We start from the raw sequence: 17,769 nt of genomic DNA on the forward strand, positions 1-17,769 counted from the left end.
TGGATACAACTAGGCACATGGCCAAATGGAAAAGATTGAAGGCCAAGGTAAAAAACCTCTCTCTCTCTCTCTCTCTCTCTCTCTCTCTCTCTCTCTCTCTCTCTCTCTCTCTCTCTCTCTCTCTCTCGCGCGCTGGTGATGCTGATGATGCTCGCGCGCAGGTGACGCTCGCGCTGCCCTGTTGCTTGCACACGCGCTGCCCTCATGCTCCTGCTCGTGCTACCTCTTCCGGCTCCTGCTCGCGCTGCCCTGAAGTCCTACGCGTAGCAAGTCCCAGCAGCCAGCCCTATGCATAGCAAGTCCCAGCCTACGCGCCCCGGCACCCCCCCCTTCATCTACGCGTAGGAAGTCCCAGCCTTACATTCAAATTTAGAGAAATTTTTAAGCCTTAAGGTAAAAAGCCCTAAGATAAAATCTTTTAAGTTTGCCCTACTCTCATTCCCTCACCCTAGTACCCTACCCCACATTTGGGGCTCGGGTTCGATGGATCCGCCTACCGAAGGGGAAGGGCCGGGTGTAGATAGCTACACCACCTCGAAAAAAACAACAGCTACATTTAAGCGGAGAAACAGAGATACTGTATTATCACCAGGATCATTACGAGTGGGGAAAACGTCCAAGATACATGATGAACTAATGATGGAGAAGGTCCAGATGATGCTCAAATCAGAGCTAAACTACATCAGAGATGACATCAGGAAGGAAATGCACGCGAGCACTGAGAGCTACAGGAACTCCATGTATGGAGACATGATGAGAGAACTAAGGAGAGAGATCCGGGGGATACAAAATGAGGAGATTCAGATCTTGAAAACGGAATTACGAAACCTAATCAAGGCCGAAGTAAATGTAACAGAATGCGTTATGCAAAAGAAACTTGATGAGGCTATAGCAAGTTTTGAAGCATGGAGAACAAATATGGAAAAGCACATGGGGGAAAAAGATGCAATAATCGAGGAGCTAAAAGGAGAACTTGCGGCTTGCAAATCTGCAACTAAGGAGAAGGGAGACGACCAACCTTCGGTGTTGAAGGAGCTCGAGGACATGAAGGATCAAATGAAAGCTCTACGGGAAGGAGATGAACAGAAATCGAAAACGGCATCTTCATGGGCGGAACGTCTTTTTAAGACACAAGAAAAGGTTGATGAAGCAGAGAAATGGATTGAGGATGCGAAGAAAGGGAAGGCCCAGATGCCCGAGACCACACCTACCTCCACCATTATTAATATGACCATTGAGGAAGAGCAGAAAAGGAAGAATCGGGCTCTGCATGTGCGGGTCACAGGAGTCAAAGACAAAGAGAATGTAGATGAAGAAGTGAGGAACTCCTACAACGCATGGGCATCACAGAGCCTACTCACACGAGTGCATGGAGAGTGGGCAAGAAAGGAATCGATGAGAAGGGAAACGTAAAGGATAGGGCACTTATTCTCCGCTTCCCGAATATAGAAATAAGGAAAGAATTTCTAAAGAAGAGGCCAACTCTTAAGAAAACCGGGAGATGACCTTACATTGGCACAAGTGGCACACATGCAAGAGTTGATGCCAGAGATCAGGGCAGCAAGAGAAAAGGGGAAATCGCCTTTTATAGAGGAGGGAAAGTAGTGGTTCTGGAAAAGCGCTCAGCATGACGGTGCGAGACCTATGGGACGACACTCCAGATAGCGGCGTGGAATTGTAATGGATCATATAGGCTAGATGTAGGTGCCTTTGAAGACAGCTTTAGGGACAGAGACATAGTTTTCTACTCAGAGACACACCAGATACCGGGACAGCGTATGGCACATGTGAAGGGTTATTTATGGGAAACAGCTGGTCGACCAGACAAGAGATCTCTACAGGGTAGCCGGGGTTCAGGAGGAGTAGCAGTCTTATTTAAAGAGGAGCTGAAACCACTACTACAGATTATCAGGAAAGATGAGCAAGCAAGGTATATGTGGGTGAGAATGAGAGCCGAGACAGGTAGATTTCTATATATCGCTATATACTACTTCCCTCCATCTACTCCTCACCTAAAGGACAATCCCCTTTCTCCATATTGAATAATGACATATGGGAGTTCTCTAGAGATGGAGACATCGTTCTCTTAGGAGACTCTAATGCCAGAACAGCCAACTCTCAAGCAGTATTCTATGATACTTCTGAGGAAATGCTCAGAGAAGTGGATTTATCACAGAGGGGGCTTACTAGAAACTCACAGGATAAAGAACACACTGAATATGGGAGACATCTCATGGAGATGGCAACTATACATGGTTTGGCCATACTTAATGGTCTAGAGAATTTCCCGTTATATGGGGAATTCACATGCTTCCCGCACAGGCATGGGGCCAGTACAGTGGATTATGTCATGACTTCACGAAGCTTTATTTCTAGTATCAAGGACTTTAAGGTGGGACCCAGACCGGTTGGGATTGCAGTGGATCATGCTCTCTTGACCTTATCAATCTCCTTCCAATACAATGCCTCTCAAGTACAAAGGAAGAAGACACACGCTACATATACTTTCACTCCAGAAACTGATTCAGTCTATGTGGAAAAGATCTATAATAGGATGTGGGCAGCCGAGCCAGTATATCTTGTAGAGGAGATTACTTCTCAGTTAACAGAGATACTACATGGAGTAGCACAAGAGGCATACCCACATACTCAACCTGATCAGAAGAGAGGATCTGGGAACATGCCTCAAAACAGTTGGTATGACGAGGAATGCAGAGAGACGAGAGCCCAGGTGCAGAAAGAGCTTACACTTGGGATCATCACATATAAGCAGTCTCGGATTGCTCTTCGGCGTATAGTACGTCGCAAGAAAAGGGCATTTTTAGCCAAACTGGAGAAGGATTTCTATCAGCTCTTCTTGAGTCAAGACTCACATGAGACATGGCGCTTATTTCACGAGCACTCACCGCCTCCAACGATTACTTCTCCTGAGATCTGGGGTCAATATGTAACATCATTATATATGGTATCTGGACAGCCTCCGTTACCAGATCCGCTAGAGCCATGCCCTGCTACTAGTACTTTCTTTACTACGGAAATGGTGGAAAAAGCCATTGATAAGATGAAGACAAGAAGAGCATATGATCATGATGGTTTAGTAGCAAAACATCTGATCCATGCCAGGGATCTACTTTCAGAAGTCCTTGCTCGTCTGTTTAATCGGGTCATGTGTGAAGGATTACCTGAATCTTGGAAATTATCTACTATCGTACCTATTTTCAAGTCGGGGGATCCTATGATACCCGGCAACTACCGTACCATTATGATAGGTCACACTTTGACCCGACTGTACGCATCCATTCTTGAACAAAAATTGAGTAGATGGGCCGAGAATGAGGGCATAAGAGCAACAGGACAAGCTGGATTCAGAAGGGGTTAGTCCACTTTAGATCATATTCTTACGCTCAGAGCCATTATTGAGGAAGGAAGAGCAAACGGAAGAAGGATGTATTGTTGCTTTGTGGATTTTTGGAAAGCTTTTGATACAGTACCAAGGGCCAGATTGATGCACAGGATGCAAGAGTTAGGGGTCCCCAAAGAGATTATTTGGGGGATCATGGCCTTATACGGGTCAGTAACTGGTTATGTACGTACTCAAGAAGGGGATTCCGACATTGTTCATTCCACCGTTGGAGTAAAGCAAGGATGCCCACTGTCCCCTACTTTATTTGGTATGTACATAGATGAGGTATCACATTACATTGATAGAGAGGGTGACAAAGGTGCTCAACTTGCAGGGTCATGGATCCCTTTGTTGTTGTATGCAAATGATATTGTATTGATAGTAGAATCACCAGATAGAATGCAGAGGCAGCTAGATGCATTACATAAATTCGCGGAGGACAGTGGACTGTCGGTAAACTTGGGTAAAACCAAAGTTATGGTGTTTAACACCACACCGCAGTGGGTTAGGAGATCGGCACCTACATTTGCATATGGCGAGGATACAGTAGAGTACACAGATGCATACACATACCTTGGGGTGGTATTTGCAGGACCGAAGTTTACCCTTAAGAAAGCAGCGGATGCTAGATTATCCAGAGCCTCTGCGGCCCTAGGAGGGTTGGAGAGGATGTGTTCACAAGTGCAGTTTCAGGAAACACGAACAAAACTTTGGCTCTTTGATACTGTGGTGGCTTCGGCTATGCTTTATGGGGTCCAGATTTGGGAACCATCTGCGGATTAGGATAATTGGAAGTCAATGGAGAGACCTTTGGTAACTATGATTTCCCGAATGATTAGAGCCAAGGCCTCCGTACCACACGCGATTACCCGAGCGGAACTAGCGGCCCCTCCGATAGAAATTGAAGCTCTTACCAGATCAGTGTCCTTTATACATGGTTTGTGGGATACAAATAATTGCCGATATACTAGACTGGCCCTCGAATCCTCTCGACAATTAGCAATGAAAGGGGATACATCATGCTGGTATGCGCAACTGTCCTCGTGGTTTCAGAGACACGGGTTCAGTATGGAAAGATTACCCCCCTTCCAATACTCTCTTGAGGCTCCATCACTGGCAATTACACGAACGGAGATTAATAAAATCATCCGACAAGATCTTATACAGTTGGATACTAAGGGGACATGGGTAGACCCTACACAAGAATTGGGCACGAAGATGGCCGACTACAAAGAAAACTTCCTACAACTATCTGAAGATGGATTTGTGATTCGCCCGAGTTACATGGATACCCACCTGTCTCATGGTTTGAGATGTGCTATTGGTCAGATTCGTACATCCTCACACCAGTTGGAAATTGAATTTGGCAGATTTAGGGGAATCCCACCTGAGAGCAGAATTTGCAAGTTATGCGGAATGGAGTCGGAGACAGAATTACACTATATATGCCACTGCACAGTATACTATGAGATACGTGGGCGTTTTCATTGCCTCTTTAAAGAAGGCTTTGGACCTCTAGATAGAATCATGCAATACCAAGATCAACGATGCTTAGGCTTGTACCTACTGGAACTACATCGGCATAAGGATAATATAATGAGAAGACAAAGAGCACTACAGCCTCAGAGGCAGATCACTGATTTCTTCGGATCGAGAGAAGCAGGAGTGGAAGGAGAAGCAAGAGGCCAACAGCCAACACAAAGGAGTACCCACATTCATACCAAAGGTACCCTAATTGACAGAGCAATTGAGCTTAGGAAATCGAGGAGACCACGACCAAGATGCAGAAGCACACTTCACCGGAGGAGACTACAACAAAGGATTAGAAGCATTCTAGCCAGACACCCAGAATGCTCCTAAGAAGTTTATTTAATACTTTGTATTTAGTTTTTCACATTTATTTTCACACTTTCACAGTTTTCACACTTAGTACTTTAGTACTAAGGTACCCAGACATTGTAACAGATTCACCACTTTTGTATCAGTTTGGTCTCATAGGTCATTCTGGCCTTTTGAAGACGTTAATATAACATTTCATTTCTCTCTCTCTCTCTCTCTCTCTCTCTCTCTCTCTCTCTCTCTCTCTCTCTCTCTCTCTCTCTCTCTCTCTCTCTCTCTCTCAAAAAAGAGGGGCTTGGTACCCTTCTGTATTACATAATCAAAATTACAGGCCCGAAGGCATTACATCAGCCCATAGGCATACACACATAACGGATCTGATAGTGAAAAAACCCCTGGGATATTCAATGATTACAAACAATAGGGGAAAAACTACTAGTTGTCAGAACTGCTGACGTGTCAAAGCCCTGAAGAATGGAGCCAACTTGCAGATCTTGGCCGAGGGGCCTAAACCCTAAGAAGAACAAGTAACAGAAGTAGTCCTACCAACTTATGGAGACCCCGTCCAATGGGGCCCGAGTGACATAAAGGAATAAAATAAGCACGACCCACACACACACAAAGAAAGACTTGCACCAAAAATTGATGACGTGGCAGTTGTACGAGCTGTACGGACAACCCCGATTTTGCCCTGACAGTGCTGACGTGGCAGATTTCCGCAAAACGCGTTGACAGTGCTGACGTGGCATAACTCGTTGGCATCTGTGCTTGGTCTGTCACCCACCATGTCTGGCACTAAACCTGCCGTGGGCTTGGGCTTCTTCCCTTTCTTGTCCTCTTTATCATCAGAGTCAGCTAGTCTTTTCTTTTGTGGACAATTTGTAGCAAAGTGACTAGGCTGCTCGCATATAAAGCATTTATTCTCAGCCATCAAGACCTTGTTTTCCTCGAGCGACTTTTACACAAAAGGCTTCCTTTTCTGTTTCTTTGCCTGCGCTCCAAAAGTCTCGGTTGTGTCCTTGTCCTTGTTGACCTTTTCTGACCCCTTTGACGATTCAGGAGCATTTTTCACAAAGGACTTCTTTGCTGAATTTTTCTTTTGTTGGCCCCCTTTCACGTTGCCCAAAAACCCATTGTCCTCTCCCTTCAACAAGGCAAGACCGGTGTTGGCAACTTCCATAAGCTGAGTGAGGGTAGCCACTCTGTTCTTTGTACAGTAATCTCGAAGCCCTTTAGGCAGCCCACAACAATACTTCTCAATCTACTCTGTCAATGGCACAAACCTGTAGGAGTTTACTGAGAGCAACGCTTTACAAAACCTCCGATTGTACTCCTCTAGGCTCTTGCAAGTAGCCGCAGTGAGTTGGTGCCAATCCGTCATGACATCGGCTTCAAATTCATTTGACAACCATGCAGATGCAAACATTTTCTTGAAGTATACCCATGTGGCAGGTGTCTGTCCTTGCATTAACAGTGTCATCCACCATGTAAGCGCATTGCCTTTCAAGAAAGTGGAAGCTTTCCTGACCTTAGGCCTCTGTAAAATTCCCGCTTGCATAAGCTGTATCAAACTGCTGGAGGAAAGTAAGAGCCTTTGTCAAAGCCGCTGAAAGTGTCAAACTTTACAGTTGCACCACCTTCTTTGTAGGCTTTTGGCTTTTCCAATGCCCCCAAATTGTCATAGAAATTGTCTGCAAGATGGGCGCTGTAACAGGGATCAGCGACGTTCCTTGGCCATTAGTATTTTGCGTCATTGGTGCCATATATGGTTGTTGGTCGAAAAAACCAACCATGCCAAAATTGCCATGCGGCACCCCAAACTAGCCCTGGTTGCATTGAAAGCCTTGTTGCATGCCGATATTACCATACATGGGGTTTGGCATCATGCCCTGCATACCCCCAAAGACTATTCCTGGCATATATTGCTAGTTTCCAGGCGCATAACCAGCCGTACTTTGGAACACAGATCCACCCCCGAAATACCCAGGATGTACCGTGATGGTGGAAAAACCTGATGCATTGCCTAGAAACTCGTTCCCTGTCCATTTAATGCAACATGTGGACATAACAGCAACGGTACGGGACGGGACGTTTAATATGCGGTATACAATACGCGTACTAGACGTATCTTTTAAAATAAAAAATAAAATACGTCAACTTTTTTAGATATGATACTTTAATAAGAACAAATGAAGCGGTTCATGGACCTCCTCAATGACTCTTCAATATTTAGCCATAGCATACATAAACAAGCACCATGAAGCTCTAAAACACAATTGATCAATTAGAAAAAGACATACGTTTTGAGCAAAAAAACGTTAGAATAGAAAACGTTATGAGACGTATTGTACGTTTCAATACGGGACGTCGTGCATTCTAAATAAGACATGCGTATTTTAGCTGCTATCCATGTGGACTCTCAAAGGTGGCGGGCTGAACTGGTAAAACCTGTGGAATTGGCGTCCTAACCACCTATTCATGGACAGAAGGAACCTGCCTTGGAGCCCCAATAAACTCTGCAACGTGCGAGTGCTCCCTATCCTATTGGGACGCATGAACGACCTGGACTTGAGCCTCAACGGGCTCTATTGGCTGTGTGAGTTACCTTGTCTGCTGTGGAACTGATAGCGCTAGTAAAATCTCCATAAACCTTAGGTTCTACACCAATGGAGTGAAAACATTCACAACGGCAACCAACTGAGTCTTGAATGCATCATCTTCAAGTTGCCCAATCATAAAGCCCTGCACTTGTGGAGCATTCACATCAACAAAAGGTACAGACAAGGGTGGCCGTGAACTCTTGCCAACCTTGAACACTGTAGGTATTGCCTGCATGTCCTGCGAAGAGGAACCCTCTTCCATGATGCCTTTCCCTTTGTCGGCCATAGTGTAATCCCACATTCATGTACTCTGTGTCTTCACCAAAACCAACCGAGGCTCGCTTCTTGAGGAAAAAGTGATTCTGTCCCGACGACGGAACCATGAAACTGGCCCTTAGGGCAGTAGACGTTCGCTTTCACCCAAAACTTTACTTTAGACTTTAGGACACAGAGAAACTTTGAAAATAAAACCTGTAATTGGAATTAACACTTTGAGCACACACGGCTTGAAAGCTAGAGCGCTACCAAGCAGACACCGACAACCTGTAGGCCCCAAAGACTGGCGCCCCTTTCGGTGTTTCTTTATTCTTATTGCGAATAGACGACCCGAACACTTTCGACACTCGGGGAACAACAAGGAACACACATACACAGACTCTTAAGAGCAAGCTTCCACGCACACACCCCCAAAAGCAAGCCATTAAAGGGACACGCAAACAGACACCCACACAAACGCAAAAGCAAAAACAAACAAGAACCAAGGAAAGATGAAAAACAAGAAAAGAGAAAAAAGAAATAAAACCAAAAACACGCAAGGCACCGACGAACCAGTTGGGTCAACATAGGGAGAAACGCTTGAACAATTGTCAGAGGGTCTATAGCACCATGCAAAGGAAATCTGGTGTGGGAGGCAATGTCGCGCAAGCAATCTTCTCTAGGCAAAGAGAACTGCCCCAACAAGCTCCGTGTTGAGGAAAGTAGGGCAACAGCTTGGGAGTCGGGTAGGGAGAGGGAGACGAGGACGGGGAGGGTGGCCACCGAGCAACTTGAGAAAAGGACAGCAGCGACAAAGGTTGACACGAAGCTGGGAGCTACAAGGGAATCTGGCCGCTGTAGAGGGGAGGGGAAATAGGTTGCAGGAAGCGGGGTAGCAGGCCACGGTAGGGCAGACGTGCATGGTGAGGCAGGCGTGGAAGGTAGCGGGCAAGGCCTCCAAGGAGCAGCGACGGCAGCAACGCAAGGGGGCAACATCGCGAGGGGGGAGGTCGTGAAGGGCAAGCCACGAAGGGCAGCATCGTAAGGTAGCGAGGGGCAGCAGGTCCATCGCTAGGGCTCTCTCTCTCTCTCTCTCTCTCTCTCTCTCTCTCTCTCTCTCTCTCTCTCTCTCTCTCTCTCTCTCTCTCTCTCTCTCTCTCTTCAACATGAATTTAGAAGAAGAGCAACGAAGGAAGACTAGAGCTTTGCACATACGAATAACAGGTCTAAAAGACCGAGATGATGTGGAAGAGGAAGTCAAAGAACTTCTCTGCATAATGGGTAGTGAGGCTACTCATACAGAGGCATGGAGGGTAGGGAAGAAGACACAAAGAAATGGGGAGACTTCAAAAGAAAGAGCTCTAATCATGCGCTTCCCATCCATGGAGGCAAAGGACTTCTTGAAGAAGCGCCCTACACTAAAGAAAACGGGCATATTCCTTGGAGATGACCTCACACTCACACAGCTTGCTCATATGAAAGAAGTTATGCCCGAGATAATGACAGCTCGAGAGAAGGGGAAAGTGGCCTTCTACAGGGATGGAGGAGTGCTTATTCTGGAGAAGTGCCCCGCATGACGGTGCGAGACCTGTGGGACCACACTCAGAGTGGCTACATGGAATTGTAATGGATCTTTACACCTTGATGTACGGGCCTTTGAGGATAGTTTCACAGGGAGAGACATCATTTTCTACTCTGAGACGCATCAGGCCCCCGGGCAATCCATGCCCCATGTGAGCAGGTACAGATGGGAGACAACTTGCAGACAGGAGACTCGATCAGAGAGAAGAGGACGAGGTTCAGGAGGAGTGGCAGTCTTATTCAGGGAGGAGCTATAGTCTCTGATACATATAGCTCGGAGGGATGAGCATGCTAGGTACATGTGGGTGAGACTGAAGGCAGGGGCAGGCAGATATCTCTACATCGCTATTTGCTATTTCCCTCCTAGTACGTCAGTATATGCATCACCTAGAGGACAGTCCCCCTTGTCTATTTTAGATTATGATATATGGGAGTTTTCCAAGGATGGCGACATTATTATCTTGGGGGATTTCAATGCTAGGACTACCCATCACCAAACAGTATTCTATGATACCTCAGAAAAATTGATGCGGGAGCTTGATATTACAGAAATGGGCCTATCTAGATTATCACGGGATGAGGAGCACACTAAGTATGACAGATACTTGATTGATATGGGGACTGCACATGGATTGGCCATTTTGAATGGCCTACAGAGATTCCCTACAGGTGATGGTTTTACATGCTTTCCACATCGGCATGGCGCAAGTACAGTGGATTATGTTATGGCTCCGCCAAGACTCATTCCTTCCTTTCAGGATTTCGTGGTGGGAACTAGGCCGGTTGGGGTAGCAGTCGATCATGCTATCTTGTCTTTCACTCTATCGTTCCAGTTCAACACAGCTCCATTGGGAGAGGCCTCCACACATACTCGGTATACCTTCACAAGGGAGACGGATCATGTGTACAGTGATGAGATATACAGGCAGCTATGCACTCAGGAGCTAGGACGACCACTAGATGACCTCACCCAGATTCTGACAGAGACGCTACATGATGCAGCATCAGAGGCATATCCCCACAGCCAGCCTACACGCAAACGATCTGGGAGCATGCCTCAGAACAGTTGGTATGATGAGGAGTGTAGAGAGACGAGGATCAGATTACAGAGAGGTACTCATGGGTACTACTACACAGACAGTCACGGATTATCTTTCGCCGCCTAGTGCCACGAAAGAAGAGGGCTTACCTATCTCAATTAGAGCGTGATTTGTATTAGTTGTTTATGAGTCAGGACTCTAGTGAGGCATGGAGGCTTTTCAATGAGCACTCTCCACCGCCAGCCATCACTTCCACAAAGACATGCGGGAGATATGCTACATCTCTCTATACAACATCGAGGCAACCACCTTTGCCTGACCCTCTAGAGGCATGCACAGAAACATGTACTTTCTTTACTGCTGAGAGGGTAAGGAAATCCATTGACAAGATGAAGACAGGAAGAGCACAGGATCATGATGGTCTGGTAGCACAGCACTTTATCCATGCCAAAGATATGCTTGCAGAGCCTCTAGAGCCATATATGAGGGTTTCCCTAAGACTTGGAGTATGTCCACTATTGTGCCTATCTTCAAGTCGGGAGATCCTATGCTTCCAGGGAATTACCGAACCATCATGGTTGGTCACACTCTGGCTAGGCTATATGCATCGCATGAGTTGAGTGGATGGGCAGAGAGAGAGGGCATATGGGCAGCACGACAAGCAGGGTTCAGGAGAGGTTTCTCCACTCTTGACCAGATTTTGACACTCAGAGCCATTATTGAGGAGGGTAGACACCATGGCAGGAGGATATATTGTAGCTTTGTGGATTTCTGCAAAGCCTTTGATACAGTGCCACGAGCCAGTAGATTGCAAGACATGGGGGTGCCCACAGAGCTGATCTAGGGGATCTTAGCTTTATACAGGACAGTGGTAGGACAGGTACGCACTACTCAGGGCATGTCCGACATGGTTCACTCCACCATTGGGGTGAAGCAGGGTTGTCCCCTATCTCCGACTCTCTTTGGGATATATGTAGATGAGTTTTCACATTATGTACATACAGAGGGTGATAGAGGTGCTCACCTTGTAGGGAAATGGATTCCATTGCTATTATATGCTGATGATATTGTGCTGATCTCCGATTCTCCAGAGGGGATGCAGCGTCATTTGGATGCATTGCATGTACTTGCACGGGCCAGTGGATTGTTTGTGAACCTTGGTAAGACCAAGGTAATGGTGTTTAACACCACGGCGCAGTGGGTAAGAAGGTCCATGTTATGACCCGCTCATGGGAGAGGGGATCCAGCCCAGACGCCGTCGGGATGGGTGTCCAGTGTCCGGGCGGACGTAGTGTGAACCCGGCCAATGTGGCCGGCCATTATTATAAAAGGGAGGCCAAGGCCTCATTTGCAGTCATCGACCCCCACTGGCAGAGTGCTAGGAGTGCGCGAGGTCACCTCGAGGAGGTGAGGCCGGGTGGTATGGAACGCTCGGTCTTACAGGTGCACACCTACGTCCTCGGACGTTGGCCCTAGCACAATGGAGCTGCCGGATGGTGGCTATGGTCGGATGGTTCGTCCGACGCGTGTTTGTAGGCGGTCCGTGTAGCCGGGAGATCCACTCCCTTCGTTCGTTTCATGGTATCAGAGCCGGCTTGGCTGCACGAAGAACCGTGTGCACACCTACGGATTGGTTCGGGTCGGGGAGCCTCAATTTCACGTAATTTTTAGTGATTAATTGCTAAAATTACTTATTTTTCTTCTCGAAAGCATGTTTGTAGGTGCGAATCAATGTTATGTTGCTGATTTTCGATAAAAAACAGCAAATTGACAGGCGGAAGTGCTCAAAATTGAAGTTTTCTATTGAAATGAGTGAAAATCAGTAAATCTCTCATTTAATTGTTGGTCTTGGACTAAAATTCAGCATTAGATAACTTCAATAACCTTTCTCTGTAATCTCCTCTATGTCTGTGCGAGGCGCGCGCGCGCGCACACACACACACACACACACACACACAGTTACCTCTCTCTTGTCTCCTCTGCACATAAAACAGGGAGAGCATCTGCTGCAGCGTTGAAGAAAATCGCTGGCCCTGTTGGCCTCCAACGTGGAGAATTAGCTATGCGCTGCCTCCAGAGTGGAGCCTATGGCGTGTGCTGGACACGCGTACCCACGAGCTCTGGGGGGTGGGGGGCGGGGGGGGATTTTCTTTTCCACGCGTCCATGCTACGTTTTGCAAGCTCTTCGAAGACTAGCGATTTATTTCTACGCTGCAAGTAAGCTTTTTTTTATTACTAAGTGGCACATTTATTTTTTAAGTGTGGCCAGGACACCTTTAGTTTTTTTTAAAAGGGTGTGAAACCTGCACAGTAAAAGAACCCACTTACAAAGACTTGAAAGCTTGCGAAGAGTGGAAAGTTTAACTCTCCTGCTTCTCTCCCACCGCTTCTCGCTCTCATCTGTTTGCGCTCACGTGCCCTTGTCGTCACCTGCACGCCTCTGTATGCTCCCGTTGACGCGGTTGAGCGCGGAATTTCATCTTTTCGCGACGCGAAAAATCCAAATTCAGTCGAATTCTAATATTCCTCTAAGTTTTCCGCGATGAAGTCCTCCAGTTTTGATTTCCTAGACGAGGGCACTCTAGGTAAGAAAGTATTTTCTGTTTTTGCGCACCATTCTCATGGAATACCAACATTAATATTTGTCATCTCGAGAGGCTTTATATAGCCTTTTGATACTCATATTTTGCTCCCGAAAACACAGCTCAGTTGACAACTGTGATGTTTTCTGTGAGCGAATTTGAAAGTCGACAATTGCCGATAATGCGCGTCCACAAGTTGGACGAATCACTCAATTCTCTGGTGAGGAGAGAGAGTGTACAGAGGTTGCAGTTAATAATTGGCTTCGCCAATGGACAACTTATGTTGATTTCCATGAAGAATCAGATGCACAAAGGATGCAGATGCTTCCTCGGTACTTGAAGGGTGCCGCACTCATCTGGTGGTGTAACATGACAGAAAAACCCACGACGTGGGTTGATTTCTGTGCGAAGTTCTTTGATCACTTCGCCAAAAAGGATCCGTTGAAGGCATACGCTAGGCTTCAAAGCTTGTCGATGAAAACAATGTCATTTGACCAATATACTACCGCCTTCAAGGGAGCCCTCTGCCTTACTAATTTGGACTCCGAATATGCTCTCCATATGTATATCCTCGGCCTACACGAGAAATACCGTTGGGCATTACTCAGAGGTAAACCTCCGACAGATGTCGAAGATGCTGTGGCTAAGGCCACGATGCTCTACAAGATAAGAGAAGAAAGTAATATTGTACCCACCCATCCATTGGTAGCCTTTCCAGTAGTTAACATCCAAATTTTTGGTAAGCTCATTTCAATTTGAAATTTGTTATTTTAGCGCACAGTTCATGCACTAACTGTACTTTTAGCACCAAAGTGTTTGATAAGCACAATCTTCTCTGTTTCCTCGGGAAGATCCGTGGTCACGACGTGACCGTACTCCTTGATCATGGAAGCTCACACAATTTTGTGGATGCAAAATTGGTGCAGAAACTGAGCCTGCGGATGCGGGACAGTGACCATGAGTATCGCATGAAGATGGCTTGTGGCGAGGATACGGATGGTTCCAAATTTGTCGCTCGAGCTGGCTGAACTATGTACATCACTCTCTTGTTTTTGTTAAGTAGGACATGCCTTATGTATCTGTGTCGCTTTGTAATCAAAATTCTGTAAATAATGGTTTTGCAAAAGCAATTGTTACTGCTTTGGAAATGTATAAAGATACAAAGTCTTCTGATGTTGACTTTTATCAATGTGTACCATCTGTTTGGTTTGATTCGTTAGTGCTTGATACTTCTGTCACTGAATTTCGTAAAAATGTTTCATGTTCTTCTGTTGAACTTGGGGATTCCGACGAATCCAACCTTGTCCGAGAAATCATGACTGATTTCAAGGATCTTTTTCCTGATGAACTACCTCCTGGCTTGCTGCCTTCGAGAGGAGTAGATCATGGCATTGAGTTGGTGGCTGGTAGTCAGTCCTTCTCAAAGCAACCCTATCGGTTTAGTAAAATCGAGGAGGACAAGATTCAACGGCAGCTGAAAGATTATCTCGCCAAAGGTTTTGTTCGGCCAAGTAAATCCCTGTGGGGAGCGCCAGTATTCCTTTCTCGAAAGAAGGATAACACTATGCGCTTTTGCGTGGATTACAAGGGGTTGAATAAGCCCACTATCAAAAACAAGTATCCGCTCCCACGCATGGACAATCTGATAGATCGACTCCATGGAGCACTGTATTTTACAAAGATAGACCTACGATCAGGCTATCATCAGATACGGATCAAGCTGGAAGATATTCCTAAGACAGGTTTCCATACGCGTTATGGTCACTATGAGTTTTTGGTCTTGCCTTTTGGTTTGACCGATGCTCCCGCTACGTTTCAGCGGATGATGAATGACCTACTGAGACCATTTTTAGGCAGCTTCATTGTTGTATTTCTCGATGATATCTTGATCTACAGGCGAAGTTTGTCTAAGAACCTAGCGCATATACGCGTCGTTCTCAAAGTACCGAGTACTGAAAAGCTTTATGCTAAGGCTTCCAAGTGTGAATTCTTCAAGAAAGAGCTTCTGTACTTGGGTCACATCATTACTCGTGATGGAATTTGCGTTGACCCTGAAAAGTTGGAAAAAGTTTAAAATTGGCCCATTCTAAAGAATGTGCGCCAAGTAAAGTCCTTTCTAGGCTTTACTGGATTCTTTCGCAAGTTTATCAAGGATTACTCTAAAGTTGTTGCTCCGTTTACACAATTTTTAAAAGATGGGGTGAAAGGGCCGAAGACTTCATGTCCTCATCGTAAAGGTAACCCCCCTCTTGTCTGGAATGAGCATCTCGACAAGAGCTTTCGGACACTAAAGCACTTGGTGACTACTGCGCCAATATTGCACATTGTGGATCCTAGCAAACCGTTTGTGGTTGAAACGGATGCTAGTAATTATGCCATTGGTGCGGCGTTATACCAGGATGGACGTCCTGTTGAGTTTGAAAGTAAGAAACTTTCTGATGTTGAGATGCGTTATCCAACGTATGAGAAGGAGCTTTACGCTCTAGTCCACGCCCTGAGGAAATGGCAGCACTACTTGTATGGCTCTATGTTTCTTGCATGGACAGATCATCACTCCTTGCGCGCTGTTTGTGATCACGGTGATCTCAAAGGACGGAAGGCTAGATGGGTTGAGCTTATGCAAGAGTTTGACTTTGAGATCCGTTATAAAAAAGGATCCAGCAATCGAGTTGCCGATGCACTCAACCGGATTCCTAAGGTTAATGCCTTGTCTATGGGTGAAATCTCGACGGATTTCTATCTCTCTCTCCGAGGGCTATGTCATTCCGATGGCCATTTTGGCAAGATATGGAACGAGGTCAAAACGGGGCATGACTCGCGTAGAGGCTTGGGTGATCCGAAGACCCAAGTGAGTCGTGCTAGAGAGACAAGATAGCGACAATATTCCATTAAAGGTGGACTATTGTTCATAAATAAAAAAGTCTGCGCGCCGAAAATCGATGAGGTTCGACAAAGGATTTTGTGCGAATGCCACGATGTTCCTAGCGTTGGGCACCCAAGCATCCAAAGCACTTTGGCTTTGGTCAAGCGATATTTCTATTGGCCAAGAATGCGCTCTTACATAGAGAGCTATGTGAAGAGATGCGCTCAGTGTTAGGTCAATAAGGCAGAACGCCTTAGAAAAGCTAGCCTGCTACATCCCTTGGAAATCCCACATGCCAAGTGGCACAGTATTTCCATGGACTTCATCGTTGGGTTGCCAAATACTAGTCGGGGCAATGACACCATTTGGGTTGTGGTCGATAGACTCACAAAAATGGCGCCCAGTATACTATAAATACAAGGCCGCTTTCACTGTCTATGCAGAGAGGGTTTTGGGCCACTTTCTAGAGTCATGAGATACCAGGATCAGAGATGCCTCGGATTTTACTTACTGGAGATTCGCAAACACAGAGAGGACCTCTTGAAGAGGGGCACAATGAGAGAGATCAGGCGACAACGGAAGATTACAGATTTCTTTCAGTCACAGATAGAGGAGTTCGAGCAATCCCCACAACATAACAACACCAGAGGCACCGGAGGCATACTACTTGATCGGGCGATACAGTTCGGGCGGTCCCATCGGCCACAGATAAGGGAGCCCTTTCGATATCGACGCAGATTGCGACAAAGGATCCATACTATACTGGCGCGACATAGGAGCCGTCCCGGATACTGAAGTATATGTATATGATGCCTCGACTGTCAGAGAGCTCCATTGTATCAGCTCACCCTTTGTATTCCCTTTGTATCAGCATTCACCCCACCCCTACCCACTATTTTCTTTTCAGTTCTTTGTACTTTTTGTACCCAGACCCGGTATTAGATTCACCACATGTAACCGTTAATATTACATTTCATTTTATCTCTCTCTCTCTCTCTCTCTCTCTCTCTCTCTCTCTCTCTCTCTCTCTCTCTCTCTCTCTCTCTCTCTCTCTCTCTCTGTGTGTGCATGTGTGTGTGTGTGTGTGTACGAATGCATGCATAGTCTTGCACACACACAAGCACCCATACAAGTAGATTGTCGTCCTTGAGCATACGCATGTGTATGTGCCCACAAATTTGTTAAAAACAAACCTCTTGCCAATGATCCAAATTTGTAAAAAACAAACCTCTTCCAAATCATTCGAAAGCTCTCGGAATTCGCATAGCATGGTGGAGGCCACTTCTTGGGGGCTTGACAAGTCCCCCATCATCGTCTGTTGGACTCTCATGGCAAGCTTTTTCTGACAAGTCCTCTCTTTGTGGAAGCTTTTGCCTCTTTCTGGTTCCTATGCTATGCCTTCTTTTTCTCTGCTTTGAGCAATTGCCCTCATTGTCTGAGTCTTGTCTATGTCTTCGCTTTTTAAGTTGATTACGTTCATCACTTGATGTGCTGATCTCTGTAGAGGAAGAAAAGGAAGAGGAGGAAGGCGAGCTATGATGGTGTTTCTTGCTCTTCTTCTTCTTCTTCTTTTTCCTCCTTTCTTCTGACCTTACCCTGCTTCCCA

At 46.1% G+C, this 17,769-nt stretch overlaps 1 protein-coding gene across 4 annotated transcripts in view; it reads right to left on the reverse strand.

Annotated features, from left to right (window-relative positions):
* LOC147444234 (DNAJ heat shock N-terminal domain-containing protein) overlaps positions 1 to 17,769 on the reverse strand; it is a 93,881-nt gene that overhangs the window by 22,736 nt on the left and 53,376 nt on the right. The window lies entirely within an intron of this gene.

Source organism: Adiantum capillus-veneris, chromosome 13, assembly GCF_014529385.1.
Source record: "Adiantum capillus-veneris isolate H3 chromosome 13, ASM1452938v2, whole genome shotgun sequence".
NCBI classification, from domain to species: Eukaryota; Viridiplantae; Streptophyta; class Polypodiopsida; order Polypodiales; family Pteridaceae; genus Adiantum; species Adiantum capillus-veneris.